Source organism: Periplaneta americana, chromosome 1 (assembly GCF_040183065.1).
Source record: "Periplaneta americana isolate PAMFEO1 chromosome 1, P.americana_PAMFEO1_priV1, whole genome shotgun sequence".
Taxonomy (NCBI): Eukaryota; Metazoa; Arthropoda; class Insecta; order Blattodea; family Blattidae; genus Periplaneta; species Periplaneta americana.
Window position 1 is genome coordinate 174,547,836 of NC_091117.1, and position 17,687 is coordinate 174,565,522.

At 35.5% G+C, this 17,687-nt stretch overlaps 1 protein-coding gene and 1 long non-coding RNA gene across 2 annotated transcripts in view; one reads left to right on the forward strand and one right to left on the reverse strand.

Moving 5' to 3' along the window:
• The window catches only part of LOC138704494 (uncharacterized), a 222,540-nt gene that overhangs the window by 124,025 nt on the left and 80,828 nt on the right, over window positions 1-17,687 (reverse strand). The gene's annotated exons all lie outside the window — the stretch shown is intronic.
• LOC138704360 (uncharacterized) lies at window positions 5,115-16,527 on the forward strand. Its single transcript, XR_011333334.1, has 3 exons — window positions 5,115-5,239; window positions 8,804-9,032; window positions 16,259-16,527. It is a non-coding gene; the product is annotated as an uncharacterized lncRNA (long non-coding RNA).

Consider the following 17,687-nt stretch of genomic DNA (forward strand, 5'->3'; position numbering starts at 1 on the left):
CTGTCTTTTTTTTACCCCACTCTATAAATGCGAACTTAAAACAAACGGTAAGTTTATGTAATGATTTATTTTTCATTTTAATATTTTAACAATATTATTTATATAACATATTGCAGTAAAAACATCGGCATCTGGAATCTTGTTGATTTTTTCACGGCTTCCTTAATGTTACTTGTATCAGGAATGCAATAAGTTTCGTGGAGTAGTAGACTTTACTTAATTTTTGAAAATATTTAAAAACAATAATTAACATTGCAATTTAGGTGAAATTGCAGTGGTAAGTTTCCAATTTATAATTATTACTATGTTAAACGTCTCTAAAAATAATATGTTAAAAGCCTAAAGCAGTAAAATGAATGTGGCGCTTAAGCGGTAAGAAGAGGGAAACTGTTATGTGTGTTAAGTTGGAAATACTGAATGTGGTATTTCACACTTACCGCGTATTGGTTCTGTGCGGAAAACAAGCAAATACGCACGATCTCACACAAAATAATGTACACCTTGCAGACAAAACAACAAGAACGTAACCTAACTTTCATCAAAGCAGATAAAGGAAATTGCACGGTAATCCTACACAAAGAAGACCTACACAATAAAATAGAAACATATTTCAAGGAAAACAACATCAAAGAACTCAAAAACGACCCCACCACACAGTACCACAACATAGTAAAAAACACAATAAACAAAAACAAACACATAATTCCAAACAACATGAAACAACAACTAAAACCAATCAAACCAGAAGTACCTAAACTAAACGCACTACCGAAAATACTTAAAGAAAACATACCCATCAGACCATTAGTCAATCATCGAATTCACCAACACACAAAGTAGCCACATACATGGACAAAACCATAAGGAAGAACATAAAATTTGGAAAACAAACAATAATAAAGAACAACATAGACATAGTGAATAAAATAAAAGACAAACGTATCCCACACAATACAACATTAGCAACTTTCGACATAACTAACCTATATACAAACATACCCATGAAAGAGACACTACAGGTACTAGAACAAATGCTCAAAAACAACAACACACCACAAGAACACATTAAAGAAATCATCCACACCACAGACATCATCACTAAACAAAACTACTTCACATACAATAACAAATATTACACACAAACCGAAGGCCTACCCTACCTAGTCGACCTGGTTGGCAAGTTGGTATAGCGCTGGCCTTCTATGCCCAAGATTGCGGGTTCGATCCCGGGCCAGGTCGATGGCATTTAAGTGTGCTTAAATGTGACAGGCTCATGTCAGTAGATTTACTGACATGTAAAAGAACTCCTGCGGGACAAAATTCCGGCACATCCGGCGACGCTGATATAACCTCTGCAGTTGCGAGCGTCGTTTAAATAAAACATAACATTTTCCGAAGGCCTACCATTTCCAGCACACTAGCAGAAATATTCTTACACCACATAGAGCAGACATACATACTAAAATCGCGTGAAAAATACCAATTGTATCATCGCGTGAAAAATACCAATTGTATCTAATGACTAAAATTATTATTGAAACCACTATTGCTCTCAGAAACACTATTTATCTTCAGTCCTACATAAACAATTGTAACTGCACTTGACTTTGACACAAATATTAGAATAACTGGTTTTTCAGATTACGACTGGATATTTCTCTAATATAATTACCGCATAATCTAAACGGAAAACTGCTGTAGGAGACAGCTCAACAACTGAAAATTATATTTAAAAATTAGTAGAGATTTTCCTCATGTAAACAGTTTGAGAAGATTTATTATCATATCGTGAAACTCTTTCATGGTTACGTTAGTAATTTATTGTAATAATTTATTATTGAACGTTGTCAAGTTCCATCGATATTTTTTTGTCGTGGAATAGAGAAAGAAAAAGCGCTTAACACTATTCCCATTATAAGGCAAGATTTATATTAGAAACTGTTTAATATGTCTATTTCAGTCAAAAGGTTACAGAAGCTGTTTTTCTACAGCTGAGTTGTATTTATTGAGCAAACCAGCTCAGTTTTTCGAACTCTGACATAAGATTATTGTATCTTTTGTAAATAAAAATAAATAAAATAAAATTTACAGATTCGTATGTATTATAGCTATTATTGCTCTAAGGTTTTATACGAAAAAATATAACAACTCAGCATCCAACCATATGGGCTACACTGTTACACAGTCTAATGCTTCCCTATTAAGCACCTAACGGAAGTATGTCACAAACAATAGCCAATATTTTCTAAACGAGGGGTCATTGGCCACCCATACCAGGTATGACTTTAAACAGTACGTCTTGCACTTTCATCTCACACAATCTTATTCCATTCGGTGATATACAGAGCATGTCCTCGCCTTGTTAGTTCCCTCTTGAGCAGGCTTGGGCCTAGGCACACAGAGTAACCAGTATGAGGTTTACAGTACACGGAGTATAAATGACGTCATGACCCGTGTGCAGTCACCCAACTGCAACAGCACAGGTGGGTCCGTAATGTGCATTACCGTTGTGTGTAGGCCTATTGCTGCTTGGCTGTGGGTACGTGTAACAGGCTTCGGCGTAGGGACACCTGATTGAAGGTTACAACTCACGTTAATACTTTAATGGTAGACATTTAGGGTACTATTCATAGACATTTCGCTAGCCCGCGATACGAGCGTGCTAAACTAGCCCCGGCTATCAACTGGTTACTTGTACAGGATTCATATCATATCATATTGCTAACACTGGTTTATGAATACGAAAAACGTTAGTTCGTTGATCATCCACCGGAAGCCCGCGCTAAGAATTTCTATGAATACGGCCTTTATTGTCTACACTAGAAATGTACTGAATATACTGCATTTGTACAGAGTGAAGTATATTTTGTGCCGTACTGTGACGGACTGTTTATACATTATTTTATTTCAAGGAGTGCAGTTCGGTGGCTCCTTCGAACACCCACTTACAGATTTATGACTTCCTACGCAAACAACTCTGACAATTCCATCCTGTCCCCTCGTCCCAACATTGCACAGTTGCCACAATCCTAGTGACCCTCGAAATCAGACTGACGGGATTCTTGGAATTCGGAAAAGATGCGACAACTCTGCCTCCACGTGGATTTGACGGGAGCCTGTCAATTCTTCTGAACAAGGGTTTGATTGGTTACTAACAGGAGAAGACAAGATTTCCGTTACAGTAAGGAAGACATTTATTTATGACAACCAATTAGTAGTGGGCAATAGAAGGTCTGTCGCCGAAATCTTTTCTATGAAACTGCACTCCATGAAATAAAATAAGGTATACATGTTGAGACACGAAGTAACGGCGCGCTCCATTTCCCAGTCCACTCGACCAACAGAACACCATAGTCCGTGCGTTCTGAATTTCATACGTTTCTGTGCCCAGGATCGAAACCTGCTCATGAGTGACGCCTTATTGGTATCACTTATGAATATACTTCGAAGTTAAGGTCCCAAGCGAGGAGATACAGGTTAACTGTTAGCGGAGTATTAGGCGGAGTTCAGGGGAACAAGTTAGAGCTTGTTTACTTTTTCCATCTATCGAATCTATCCATCGCGCTGTCTATCCAGGTCTGAAGGATTCGTACTAGCACTGAAACGTTAAGTAATTATGATAAACGAAATTCAATTTGAACAAATTTTTAAATATACTTTATTAAATTCCTTACACAAAAAAAAACGTTACAAGTAAAAGTAAGCATATTTGATTTTAAAAGGCAAAATGTGTCACAACTAATGGCAAAAAATACAGCCTTACTTATGGATTAAAAATTTATGACATGATTTTGAAGTACTGGTGTCTAGTATATTACAAAATTATAACATAGAAATCCAAATTAGAAACAGGAGTTATTTGGAAAACGTAATTTAAATTACTACAGTAAAGTTATTATTTTCAAACAAGTCTACTCTATTTCTATGACCTATATTTTATAATTACAGTATTTAAGTCGCTTCTTTTTCTTATATTGTAATTTTATACAATATTACGTCGCTTTCTTCCCCTTACATTGAAATTTATGTACAATTACAAAATGTGTGTGTTCTCATATTATAATAATAAACTATTATCAGGCTATTATTATTATTATTATTATTATTATTATTATTATTATTATTATTATTATTATTATTGGATACACCTCTGACTAGTAGCACAGTTTAAAAGTAGAATGTGCAAATGCATGTGCAGATACATATTTGGGTGATTAACCCCTTCAGGCCTGATGTACATTATAGTGTACATTGTTTCCTTTTTTCTTTTTTGGAATGTCTTCGATACATTTAAATGTTTTAAAAAACTCAACGTGATATAAATGGAGAATATTATTTTTGAATCATTTCTACACCTGAATTAAAAATAAAATTAAAAAATTTGGGAACCCAGAGGTCAAAATTGTACTCAAATTTTGATTTTCAGTGAATACTTGATTTGGGAATTTTTGATCCCCAGAATGATTATGTGACAAGATTTTTTTTTTGTTTAATATGAATTCAGGTCTGAAGGGGTTAAACAATTTGTCACTCAGATATTCAAAGTTACATAGTTGGTATTGTGAATATTTCGTACTCCCCATTTTTATGATGCGAGTCAGCATTTGTGAGTTCTTTAATTACTCTATATATAAATTTACAATAGCATTTATATTCATATTCATAATTTACATTTGAAATGGTACATTTAAATAGATACCCGAAATGAGCATGTGCTCGTGATAGGGCACAGTCCAGTAGAGTCTACATTGCATTGCAATTTTCCTTCATCTGTAGTCGCTTGTCAATAAGGCTATTGTGGAGAAACAGTTTCAAGAGAAAAATTGAAATGATAGATAAAACACGATCGCAACAGCTTTCTTCGCTATAAAACTTAAAATACATATAGGTTATAGTGAAGGTGAAAATCCTTTTATATGCAGTAAAAATCTGCCGTCTTGCTGTATGTTTGATTAAACACTATTTTGCTGAACTCTGTGTATATGCCACATGAATTCTCGTACATTTGAAGAACAGAGAATCGAATTCGGTGTTATCACCAGAGCCTTGCTATTTGTCGTATCCCACTCCTGCCCACTATCATTCTAGGATTGTGTATCTAATCAATATTATGTAGGCGGCTTATATTATTTGCAGTCACTTCTGTACAGAAAACAGTTATATGACTTGTTTATGCTGCCGTTCACACTAGAGACAGAAGTTTATTAGACGGATTATTCGTCATTACAATCTACACATGGTGAGTATCAAGCACTTGTTTTAATGTAGGCCCAATATCTTCCATAAATCAATACTAAGTCATTTTCCGAAAACAATATAAATTGTATTATATTATCATTTTATTCCTGTATATTACGTATGTATGCATCCATGTTTGCACAGGGACATCATTTTATTGTTACTTCAATTTTTATTGTACCTGAGTTTTTGAATGTACTGTACTTCACTCCCACCCCCTCTACTAGTAAACTTCCAACCGTCCTCCACACAGAACCAAGCGTATACAGTAAAAGTCGTCTTACGGTCATAGTAAACACAAACAGTACTGAGTTAGTGAGTATTTTTAGTAGGTTATTTTACGACGCTTTATCAACAGCTTAGGTTATTTAGCGTCTGAATGAGATGAAGGTGATAATGCCGGTGAAATGAGTCCGAGGTCCAACACCGAAAGTTACCCAGCATTTGCTCATATTGGGTTGAGGAAAAACCCCGGAAAAAACCTCAACCAAGTAAATTACCACGACCGGGAATCGAACCCGGGCCACCTGGCTTCGGGGCTAGACGCGCTAACCGTTACTCCAGAGATGTGGAAGAGTTAGTGAGTATAGTACGTTGCAGAAATATGTTCGCTTTCAATATATATAACCATATTCTCGCACAGGTACTGTCGTCCATTTGCCTATGTCACATCCCGGTTTCTCCCAACGGTTTCTGCTCGTCCCTCCGTAAAGGCTAGTGGCTGGGCTGTCTTAGCTCTTTTCTGAAAACATTAATTTCTGTTAGGAATTGGACGTCTACGTAATATTATACAACTGTTTAAAATAAATAAAAGGGTCTCGTTGATTAATTAACTGTCACATGATTTCCATCCTTTCTACGTCCCTGCGACAAAACCACACTAGATAGCATGTCTGAGTAATTTGATCTTTTCGGATCGGGCAGAAGTGAAGATTGAATTTACAGTGCATAAGGTACTCTTTTATAGAGTAGGTACAGAATTATTTTAACATGAGTTAGTAGTACGAAGGACGAAATTGTAATTGGAATTAGGTACAATAGTCTACAGTGCGATAATATGCAAAAGAAGAACTGAAGCCTGTATCGAAATGAACGGCCATCATTTTCAAAACTATGTTTAAATATACATATTATGATTATTTTTCAATTTAACTTAATTCTCTCTATTGTACGGTAATGTGCTGTAGACGGTATAATATAGGCCTACACTATATAATGAATACGTCCGAATGGACAGCTCACTTCGTGAGTAAAAACACTTATTGTTAATACAGTACTGTATTTTGATTGAACAAAAACCTAATGAAAATTATCAAACTCATATCGCGATATTTCCTACTTTACGTAAATGGATGAACTACTTTTCTTTCCTCCTATACATAGTAAAGTGATTTGTTTGTATTTTACGCAGTATCATCGAACTCCAGTGGAAGTGGGTAGCAAACTTGTTTCCGGTTCTGAACCTTTAATCCAAGGGTATAGTGAGATTAATATTAGAAATGTTAGTAAAAATAAAATGATGTCTCTGTATATATACAGGGTCATTGACGAGGATTTACCGTCCCTTACGAAGCTTATTTCCGAAGACATTCTGAGCAAATATGTCATACAAACATGTGTCCTAACCTCAATATTTTCAGAGTTACACTAATTTGAAATTGTTCGTAAAATACCATTATTCTTTAGTTTTAAGGGCAGAAGGTTATAACAGATAAAGAATGAACTATTCAGGAATATGATTTCTTTAATTAGCTAGTACTCTGAAGCTAAAAATGTGTTGTGAATTCCATAGTTGCTTCTACAATTTTTTTCTTGATTTTTAACCACAAAATTACATTTTTCTTACGCATTTATCCCAACAATATATTCTGTAGAACCAAAAATCAATTAATCTTTACGTAGATTCTTCGAGCAACAGTGCATATTACTGTACAGATTACTGTGCATATTATTGTGGAATCTCGGCCACCAAGTCACTGAACTGAGTGCCCTCCTTGTATAATGGCAGTTGGCTTAATATAAATGTCAACATAAGGCCTACATGTCGAACATGGAGTCAGACCAGAAAGGAAAAAACACTGGAGGAGAGGGATTCGATCCGGTGCTGTGGATTGAACTTCGGCGTAGCTTAATTATTAGAGCGCTTAGTAGGGCAGAATAAGTCACGTGCTTCGGTTGTTAGCTTGCAGACTACTCCACCGCATAAATAATTTACATTAATATTTTCTTCTTAAAGAAAATTTTATCCTTCTCGGAAAAGAACCCGAATTATAGTTAAATAAGTTTCCATTTCGACTCGAATCTCAGCTGGAATGCACAGGTAAAATATGTCTGTAAGAAAACTTTCTCAATCTTGCATTCACTGAAAAGACTGAAAAATTTCTTTCCTTCTAAACTGAAACAGATCTTGATACAGACCCTGGTGATGCCTTACTTTGACTATTGCGACGTTTTGTATAGTGATCTTAGTGTTGAATTGTCATTGAGGCTTCAGCGTGTTCATAATGCTTGTGTTTGTTTCATTTTTAACAGCCGTCGCTATGATCATGTCTCCGAGTATTTCTTTCAATTATCTTGGCTTCGTTTACGGGAGAGACATTCAGTTCATTCACTCTGTTTGCTGTATCAGATTTTAAATAATTCCACACCCATTTACCTAGTTCCTCGCTTCACACTTTTAGCATCCCACCTCAACCGTGATACACGTTCACAGCATAACCTTGTTCTATCAATTCCATTCCATCAAACATCTCTCTACTCTGCTTCCTTCACAATACACACAGCCAGTTCCTGGAATTCCTTGTCACAGGAAATCAGGAGCAGTCGGAGTCTAAAATCTTTTAAGTACACTCTACTTAGAAATGTTTTTAATGAACAAAACTAGACTCTTGCGGACGTTTCTAAATAGTCTTAAATGACCAAGTTGTTATTTTTTTTCTCCTCTCTCTTCTTTTTTTTCTTTTCTTTTTTTTATTATTTTGATATATTACTTAATCATTTGTATTTGTATGCCATTTAGTAGGACTTTGCTAATCAACATTTTATGTCTTGTAATCCACATGTATTCTCCTATTAGTATATTAACTGTATAATATATCTCAAGTGAATTAATCGTCGAATTTTTCTCGAGCATTTTAGATCTTATAAATTGTGAGTGTGAGTGTGTGTGTGTGTGAGTGTGTATATTCCCCTTATGTTATGTAACTGATTTTGATTATGTGTAATTTTCTACTTTATTTTATATATTATGTAACCGATCTTGACTATTTGTAATTTTATATTATGTAACTGATCTTGACTATTGTAATTTTCTACTATATTTTATGTAATTTCTAAGGTATTTTCTTTTGTGTTGTTTTGTAATCTAATTTTGTATTTCATGTATATTATTCAAACCTGGTTGAGTGGAAGAGAAGGCCTCATGGCCTTAACTCTGCCAAGCAAACTACCACTACCACTACCACTACCACTACCACTACTACAAACTTCTTTAGGCACATTAGTAGAAAGTGAAAGAAGAGAAAGAAGAAGGCATTATTCATGTATTATTTGTTATCTTTTGCAGGCTAACGCAGCAGCAATATTAGTGATGATGTTGGCTTTGTTCTCGCCATGCCTCTCCATTCCAGCAAATTATTCAACAGGTTATTCTATCCCCTGTATATTTCAATGTATGCTTTATCCTTATCCTTATTGCTCCTCCGTTCCCGATGACGGTGTGTGTCCCGAAGGAAAAGAACTTATAAAGGACGGATCATACTGTAAATGCTGTGACGCCTGTTACACAATATCAGGTAAGTTATTTTCAAACATCATAATATTTATCACTCATATTTTGTATATTTATTTAACCTGGTAGAGATAAAGCCATCAGGCCTTCTCTTCCCTTCTACCAGGGGATTATAACTAAAATATTAAGAATACAATTACAATTGGATACTTTAAAGTAGAAAGGTGCAAAGTGCCAAAATCATAGAAAACGAAATTATTATGCAGAAAAGTGTAATGTACCTAGGAGGATGATGTATGTAAGAGGCTACATCCACTTGTGTTTGTTAAGCGAGATATTTAGATGTCACGTTGCCAGCACCATGCAGTTTCAGACGGTAAGCGCCCTGTTGAGCTGCATCATAGAATGCAATGGATCTTCAACAGGTCATGTTTGTGCCCAAACTTATACACAGCGAAATGTTTTACAGATGTCAGCTTTCACGTTATAACTTTGGAGTTTGTGTATGTGATACAATGCAGTCTTATAATGTGTATGTGGGATGAAAGCATCGCGAGTAGAGGTGCCAGTGAGATTGTCTCGTGTGTACTAAAACTGATGAATATGGACATAACAAACAAGAAGAATCTGATAACTGTGCAGCTGAAAACAAAAATCGTGTAATGGTTTTCACGTGTCTCTTTTAGTTGCCATTGGTTTATTTGAGCACATAGAACAACGTTTCCTTCTCACGGCCACAGTTTCTTGCAATGCGATTCTGATTTCGCTTTGATTGAAAAAGACAGAAAGTGACAAAAGCCTTCATTCCTAGTGACCTGCTTAAAATCGTACAAGACTCTAAAGTTGTAAAACCATTTCAAACCGTTTCAATACTAGAGTCATATTTCCTTAATATCCAAGATGTTGCTGATCAACTAATTTCCATCAAGAACTTTAATATTTCTAAGGCATATTGCATTCAGTATGATGTTAGTAAAGCAGGTAGTGTTTCTGTGAAACAGTCCCATGATAATGAAGCAGTGCATACCATTAAAAAGGAAAAAAACATGAAAGATGTGCAGTCAGCATTGTTTCAAGTTAAAGCATAAAATAGGGAAATTACTGAAGAAAAGAAGGGGGATCTACTAGCAATGACTCCCTATCTTGCAAATGAGGAGCATAGGCAGTTCTACAGGCAGATCTGTGAGTAAAAATTGCTCCAGAATAGGACTTTGCACCATTCTACTGCAACTGTACCCATTACTTAACCCTTTTCACAATCTGTGTTATATAATTAAATATGGAGAAAGAATGTCTTTACATACCACTATTATTAATGAGTAAACACTGTACTATTGCTGTTTTCTATCAGTAAAAAAAAAAACATGACACAAATATGTGTACAATTATTCTTATAGCTACATTTTTTTATCTTATCTCCAATGTTTCATTTTGGCACTTTGCACCCTTCTACTTTAAAGTATCCAATTATACTTACAATTAATATTAAATTTACAAATACAATAAAAATCGAAGTACTAAAAGATTAACTGATTAATAAAAGCAAGAATGAGTTCAACAAACTGCACCAAAATATAAAATTCACACTAGAACAAAGTAACAATAAAAATAGTCTCAATTTTCTAGACCTCAATATAACAATAGAACCCCCAATAATAACATTCAACATACACAGAAAACAAACTTCAACCACACACTCCATAAACAAACAATCTACGCACCCCACTACACACAAAATCAGTAAATTCCGCTTTCTTATTAACAGATTACTTACAACCCCACTAAACAAAGACAATTATAACAAAGAACTAAATTACATACAAAACTAGCTAGAGAAAACGGATATGAAAACCAATTAATCAATAAATTAATACAAAAAAGAAAATTAAAACTAAATAAAAAAGACACCACTACACTCCAACCCGAAAAAACAAAAAACAAAAAACAATGGCACAGTTTGACTTTCTACTGGAAAATATCAAACAAACTCGGTAATTTTTTCAAAAAACAAAACATCAACATAGCTCCCAGCACCAACAATAAACTAAACAATATAATCCCGAACAAAACCAACAACAACGAACCATTACTAAACAGTGGCATATACCAATTGAAATGTAAAAACTGCCCCAAAACATACATAGGTCAGACTCGACGTAACTTCAAAATTAGATACCGCGAACACACTTCCGATTTCATTTACAATAGGAACAAGTCCAAATTTGCACAGCACCTCATCGAAGAAAATCATGAACTAACAAATATAAATGACACATTAAAAATATTAAAAATCATAAATAACTCCACAATAGACACCGCGGAACAATTCCACATTATAAAAGAATTTAACTCAGGAAAACCCCTCCTCAACGAACAAATAGCCAATACAAATAACCCACTTTTTAACCTATTTAAATTATTCCCGCCAAAACAAACATACACAACAACCACACAGGTCCCACCAATACCCCCTCCACTTCCTATTCCAGATGACGTACATTAAGAAAATACTGTAATTGAGCCCGCCATTCTAGTCTCAGCCAAGCACCACACAGGAACACCCCGACATCAGCTATAATTGTCAGTTTGACGCGAGATAAATTCAACTTAACAAAACCATCTTAATTCAACCTATTAATATAATGTAAATTGTTTGCAGACACGCACGGCTGAACTAGATATACGGACCCAACAAAAACATCTTGTTTTATATACGTCTAAGAACTTATATACAGCTAAAGCATCAATGATCTTCACAGTAGTCATATGAACAACAAAAAAATAATAAGCCTAAAAAAACTCCAACAACATACAATCCCATATTACAGATAATCAGTGAAAGTGCGTCAGAAAGACAGTGTTTTTTAACCAAGAAACAGTGATAATAACCCAATTTTACGACATAACAGGCTAACACAGCCAATCATAACATGATAAAAGTGCCATAGTGTTTACAGTGTTTTATAGTGTATATTTTATTATTTATAGTTATGTGTCATAATATTGGTTTTAACATAATTTATATTTACCTATGTGCGCTTTCAAAAGAAAGACTTTTAACAAAATCACAACAAGCAACCCCACACTGTACCAAGTACATTTTGTAGTAATTGTATCTAAATTAAGAAACAATGATAGGTCACAAGCACGTGAATAACCCATTACATAATAAGAGGCTAGGTCTTTACAACACATACTGACATATATATCTGAAGATGATACACACTGCGTATCGAAAACGTTAATATAAATCCAAATATATAAGATAAGCAAAGGTGGAAATAAAAACTGACATTGTAAAACATTAAGCTTATCGGCATCCCCAAAATGAAACTAAAAGCTAGACAGTTTATTGTAAAAGTTGAGAGAGAAGCATTTCTTTTATTGATTAAGTAAAAATTAAACCTACTCTACGCAGTAAGAAAATGCATAATAAGCTTGCTTTTGAACGCTACTAGATTCCGACAGTCTCTGATGTCACTGGGTAGCGCAAGCACAAGCGCGAGAGCGAGATTGTGTATGATGATGAATACGATGACGTCTTATGTGTTGGTATGGCTAGTATGCGGCTATTTTGCGTGCGAGTAAAGAGATTATGATATGATGACAGGTAACTGAAACGGGAGGCAAGGTAGGTGGATGTAGAAGTGAGAAGGACTTGGAAAAGGAGAACAAGAGAATGAAAATTTCTACGTTCGTTAAGCCGTAGCCAGTTTAGAGTTTGGAAGGATGGGGTAATGTGGTCAGCGCGACGGACATCGCAGACGAAGCGAACACAAGAATTATGAACACGCTGCAATTTTTGCGATTGGTTGACATTGAGGTCAGTCAGTAGAAAATCACAATAATCGAAGTGGGGCATTGCTAGTGTTTCCACTAGTATTTTCTTGAGTGATAGCGGAAGGAATTTTCGAATGCTGTTTAAGGAATGTAATATGGAAAGCACTTTTTTGGTAATATGGGTTACTTGGTTATTCTAGTTTAAATGCGTATCAAAGTAAACTCCAAGGTCTTTAACACAGGAAGCAAAAGGGATTATTGTGTCGTTTAACTTAACTGGTGTCCACACCTATGGAGTAATGGTCAGAGCGTTGGCCGAGAAACCAGGTGGCCCGGGTTCGAATCCCGGTCGGGGCAAGTTACCTGGTTGAGGTTTTTTCCGGGGTTTTCCCTCAACCCAATACGAGCAAATGCTGGGTAACTTTCGGTGCTGGACCCCGGACTCATTTCACTGGCATTATCACCTTCATTTCATTCAGACGCTAAATAACCTTGATGTTGATACAGCGTCGTAAAATAACCCAATAAAAAAAATTTGACTGGAAGAGCAGGAGTAATATTGCACAATAGACGTTGATGTCCCACTAGGATTACTTGTGAATTTGTTGCATTGAGAGTCAAACCAAACTTTCTGGCCCATACAGATATAGATTCAAGGTCCTCGTAAAGATTTTGTATTGCGTCATTGAGTGAGTCAGGGTTTGTATGGATATAGATTTGTAAATCGTCTACGTAAAGGTGATGCTTACAGTGCTGTAGAGTCGAGGGGACGTCATTTACGTAAATAGTGAATAGTATATATCGTCGGCTTACAAGCAAAACAAATTAAGTTAAAAATATTACCTTTGAGAAAAAGGATTTTAAAAGGTCTTGACAAAACTGAATCCTCAAAATATTATTTTTATTAAGTCGTTTCTCTTTAAGTGTATTTAATTGTTCAATTCTAAGTTTATACACATATATTGTGTAGCCTACATTATATATACCCTACGCCTCTTTCTCAGAAGTAATATTATTTACTTAATGTATTTTGCTTGTAAACGGACGATATCTAAAATCATATATAACAATTTTTTTACTAATGGCGGGCACTTGACTTATGTTAATGACCCATATCAACCCAGTTATGTACACCAATTTACCGATAGAGTCGTTGCCTAGGGTGAGCCATAGGACACTGGTCTACACTACACCCGCGATGACATGAGATGATTATGGACATTTGTGGGGATGTCACAAAATGTGTCTCAGTGAAACGTACAGCAAAGTTCGTATAGGCCAGTTTCTGTCTGATGCTTTTCCAATTCACTGCTGACTATAGCAAGAAGATGCAATATTGCCTTTACTTTTCAATCTTGCTCTAGAATATACAATTAGAAAAGTGCAGAATAATTGAGACGGTTTGAAATTGAACGGTTTACATCAGTTTTTTATGCGGATGACGTGAATATGTTAGGAGAAAATCCACTAACTTTCACCGCCATAAATTCCCTATTACTGAATTGTGTTAGAATCAAACTTAATTCTCTTTGTTGAGACTATGACTAGTCTTATTATCTATTTTTCCTGTAAAGTTAATTTGTCTTCTCATTAGGCTGACCAGATTTTTTATGGCCCAGCAGGGGACATCGGCAATTTCAAGAAAAAACACAAACGCTTACCTAGTCACTCTCCGTTGAAAAGTGGGAGAAAATACATGTAACAATAGATACAATAACAGAACTTTGCACACTAAATTTGTGGGGTATCTTAACGTTTTGAATTAATTGCATGAACACACGTAACTCTTTTATACATGAATTATAGCCACCAAGAATTCAGTTTCAATAATGACGCATGTATGGAAGTATGTATGTATGTATGTATGTATTTACACTACAATTGGGTATACGCCCGGTGGCAGCGATATATAACATACAATAATTACAATTACTGCAATAAACCTAGGACTATAAATAAAAACTATCTATAATAACTCCTACGGTAAGCAAAAGTAAATCTAACTTATAAATACTTCTATTTCACCCAACTATTACCAATTTAAATAATTACATATCACCTTAATTAATTACATACCAACTAAATTACATATCATCTTAATTAATGACATATCACCTTAATTTATTTACATATCAACTAAATTACATATCATCTTAATTAATTACATATCAACTTAATTAATTATATATCAACTCAATTAATTACACGACACAACTTAAATAATTACACTGCACCTCCAATTACATTTTCAGTCTAATCTTCTCAACCTTTCCTTAAATGTATTGATTTTAAGAGGACTACCCTGAAAGATTGCCGCAGGTAAGCTGTTCCAGTCTACTGTTGTGCGGTTAACAAAGGAACATTTTGCCACGTCCGTTCTTTGTTTTCTACATTTAAACTTCCTAATATGTTCAGCCCTTCCTAGGTATGATGGTGTTGCTAATCTAGCATTGATATTAGTCCATGCTTTGTGTCCCATTTGTGCCTTAAACAGTGCGGTGAGTCTGGTTTTTCGTCGCCTTGATTTGAGAAGTTCCCACCCTAAATCTTTTACTATCTCCTCACCATGTCCCTTCCTCATTTTGACATATTTTGCTGCCTTGCGTTGGACCTTTTCTATTGAATCGATTTGGTTTTGTCTGTACGGATCCCAACCTACCGTACGGATCCCAACCTACTGTACGGATCCCAACTTACAAGTACTTGTCTGAAGAAGGAATCTTTCTAAGGATCTGTTCATTCCCATATAGCTTCACACTAAGTTCTTCAAATGAGGAATGAAAGTTTGTTTTCACTTGTAAGTCTAACAAAGCTTTAACTGTTTCAACTTTCTTTCTTGACTTTTCATCAGTCCAGATTGAGTTCACTGTGGAAAAAAGTCTTTCAATGATGAATTACTGACTGGAAGACACGTGATTAATGACACTATTTAGAGAAGATTTTCAAACGGAATGAAAATTTTTTGAAATGTTGAAAAACATCATACCACTTTTCATCTGTTGGTTTATCACAAAATTTCTCGTTTTTTGAACTACTTAAAAATGGATGCTGCGGCAATTCTAACGCTTCTGCGCAATACGAATGCTAAGATGAACAAAGACAAAGATGCTATGTTCTTCTCGTAGAGTGCAGAATATCTCATATTGTGCTCGCTGGTTCTTTTGTCTGATACTGAGAACCGTTCAGAAATGTGCATGAATCGCAGCAGTTCCATCATGATCCTTAAATATTTACGTGCAAAATGTCATTGAAACAAAATCAAAGCTTCTGGGGACAAAATTAATTTCCGGGGACAAAACGGGGACATTTGGTCCCCGGGAACAGCAACTCAAAACCGGGGACGTCTGGTCAGCCTGCTTATGCTTCCAGGATTTATGCTATAGCTCTACTTCCATTACAAGAGATTGGGTCCTTCCAGCTTGTTAATGGGCGGGAAAGTTAGGCTTAATTTGTAAGAAAGGAAAATATGTTGTGAAATCTGTAATATAGTTTCTATCTATTTATTTACAGGTGAAGGTGAAGCTTGCGGAGGAAATCCACAATACGGACAATATTTTAAGTGCAAACCAGGACTTACTTGCGATGGAACACTACTCCAGTGTATTAATTATTGGTCACCTGTGGATAATTTCAAGAAACTATTACCTAAGTTTGGATAAACAATTAGAGAATCTGTCAGCTGCATAATAGCTATATTTACCTAACTTTAAGTTAGATATAATAAAGCACTAAATAAACGAACCAAGGATAAAATAAACGAATACAATTATACAAATTAATTTGTGAAAATTATGTAATTACCGTATTTTCTCGATTATACCGCGCACTTTTTTATTCGAAATATTTATTCATTTATTTTCCAATGATAGGTACTGAGATTTACATCTTTGACCTAAACACAACTTCAATATTAAAACAAATAAAATAAAAAATACGACATAGAATGCAAAAGGAGAGGAAAATGTCCTGCATTGTCCCATTAAGTTCCTTACCTCCCAGTATCGGTCACACTCTTTCACTTTGGTTAAGGTTGGACATGGAAGTAGGTAGTCCCTGCTCATGTCTTCTTGTGGATCACACAAGGTACATTTTGGGTCTGGTAGTTTTTTTTAGTAGGTTATTTTACGTAGGTTATTTTACGACGCTTTATCAACAGCTTAGGTTAATGAGCGTCTGAATGAGATGAAGGTGATAATGCCGGTGAAATGAGTCCGGGGTCCAGCACCGAAAGTTACCCAGCATTTGTTCATCTTGGGTTGAGGGAAAACCCCGGAAAAAACCTCAACCAAGTAACTTGCCCCGACCGGGAATCGAACCCGGGCCACTTGGTTTCGCAGCCAAACGCGCTGACTGTTACTCCACAGGTGTGGACGGTCTGGTAGTAAGCTAAAACGATGGAGATGTTGAGCTAGGCAGTCATGCCCAGTGCACAAGCGGAACTTTGCGACTGCTTCATTTCTTGGTCTATTTGGAATTTCTAACATGGCCCTTTGTCAGTGTTTCTTTTGTGTTCTGTTGTTAATATCGAGGGTGTAAGCTTCTTGGATAACATTATTGATGTTTAATTTTGCTGTAAAATAAGGTTTTTGTTGTTTCGTTGTTTTGATTATCTGGGCACCATTTTTAGCCAATATGTCGGCCTGGTCATTTCTATATATATTGCAATGGCCAGGAATTCACTGTAGTTTTACTCGTTTATTTTTTTCTGTTAATAGGCGTAGTGTATTTTGGCAGTTCTGGATTTGTAAGGATTGAGTATCAATGGAGTTTATAGACTCTATCGCTGCTTTGGAATCACATAGGATGACTACCTTTCTAAACTTTTCCTGATGACACGTTAACTGATTTAAAGCAATGCTGATGGCTGCAACTTCTCCGTCCTAAGCTGATCTGTATGTCCCTACTGGAGCATAGGATGCAAAGATGTTGCTATAAATGC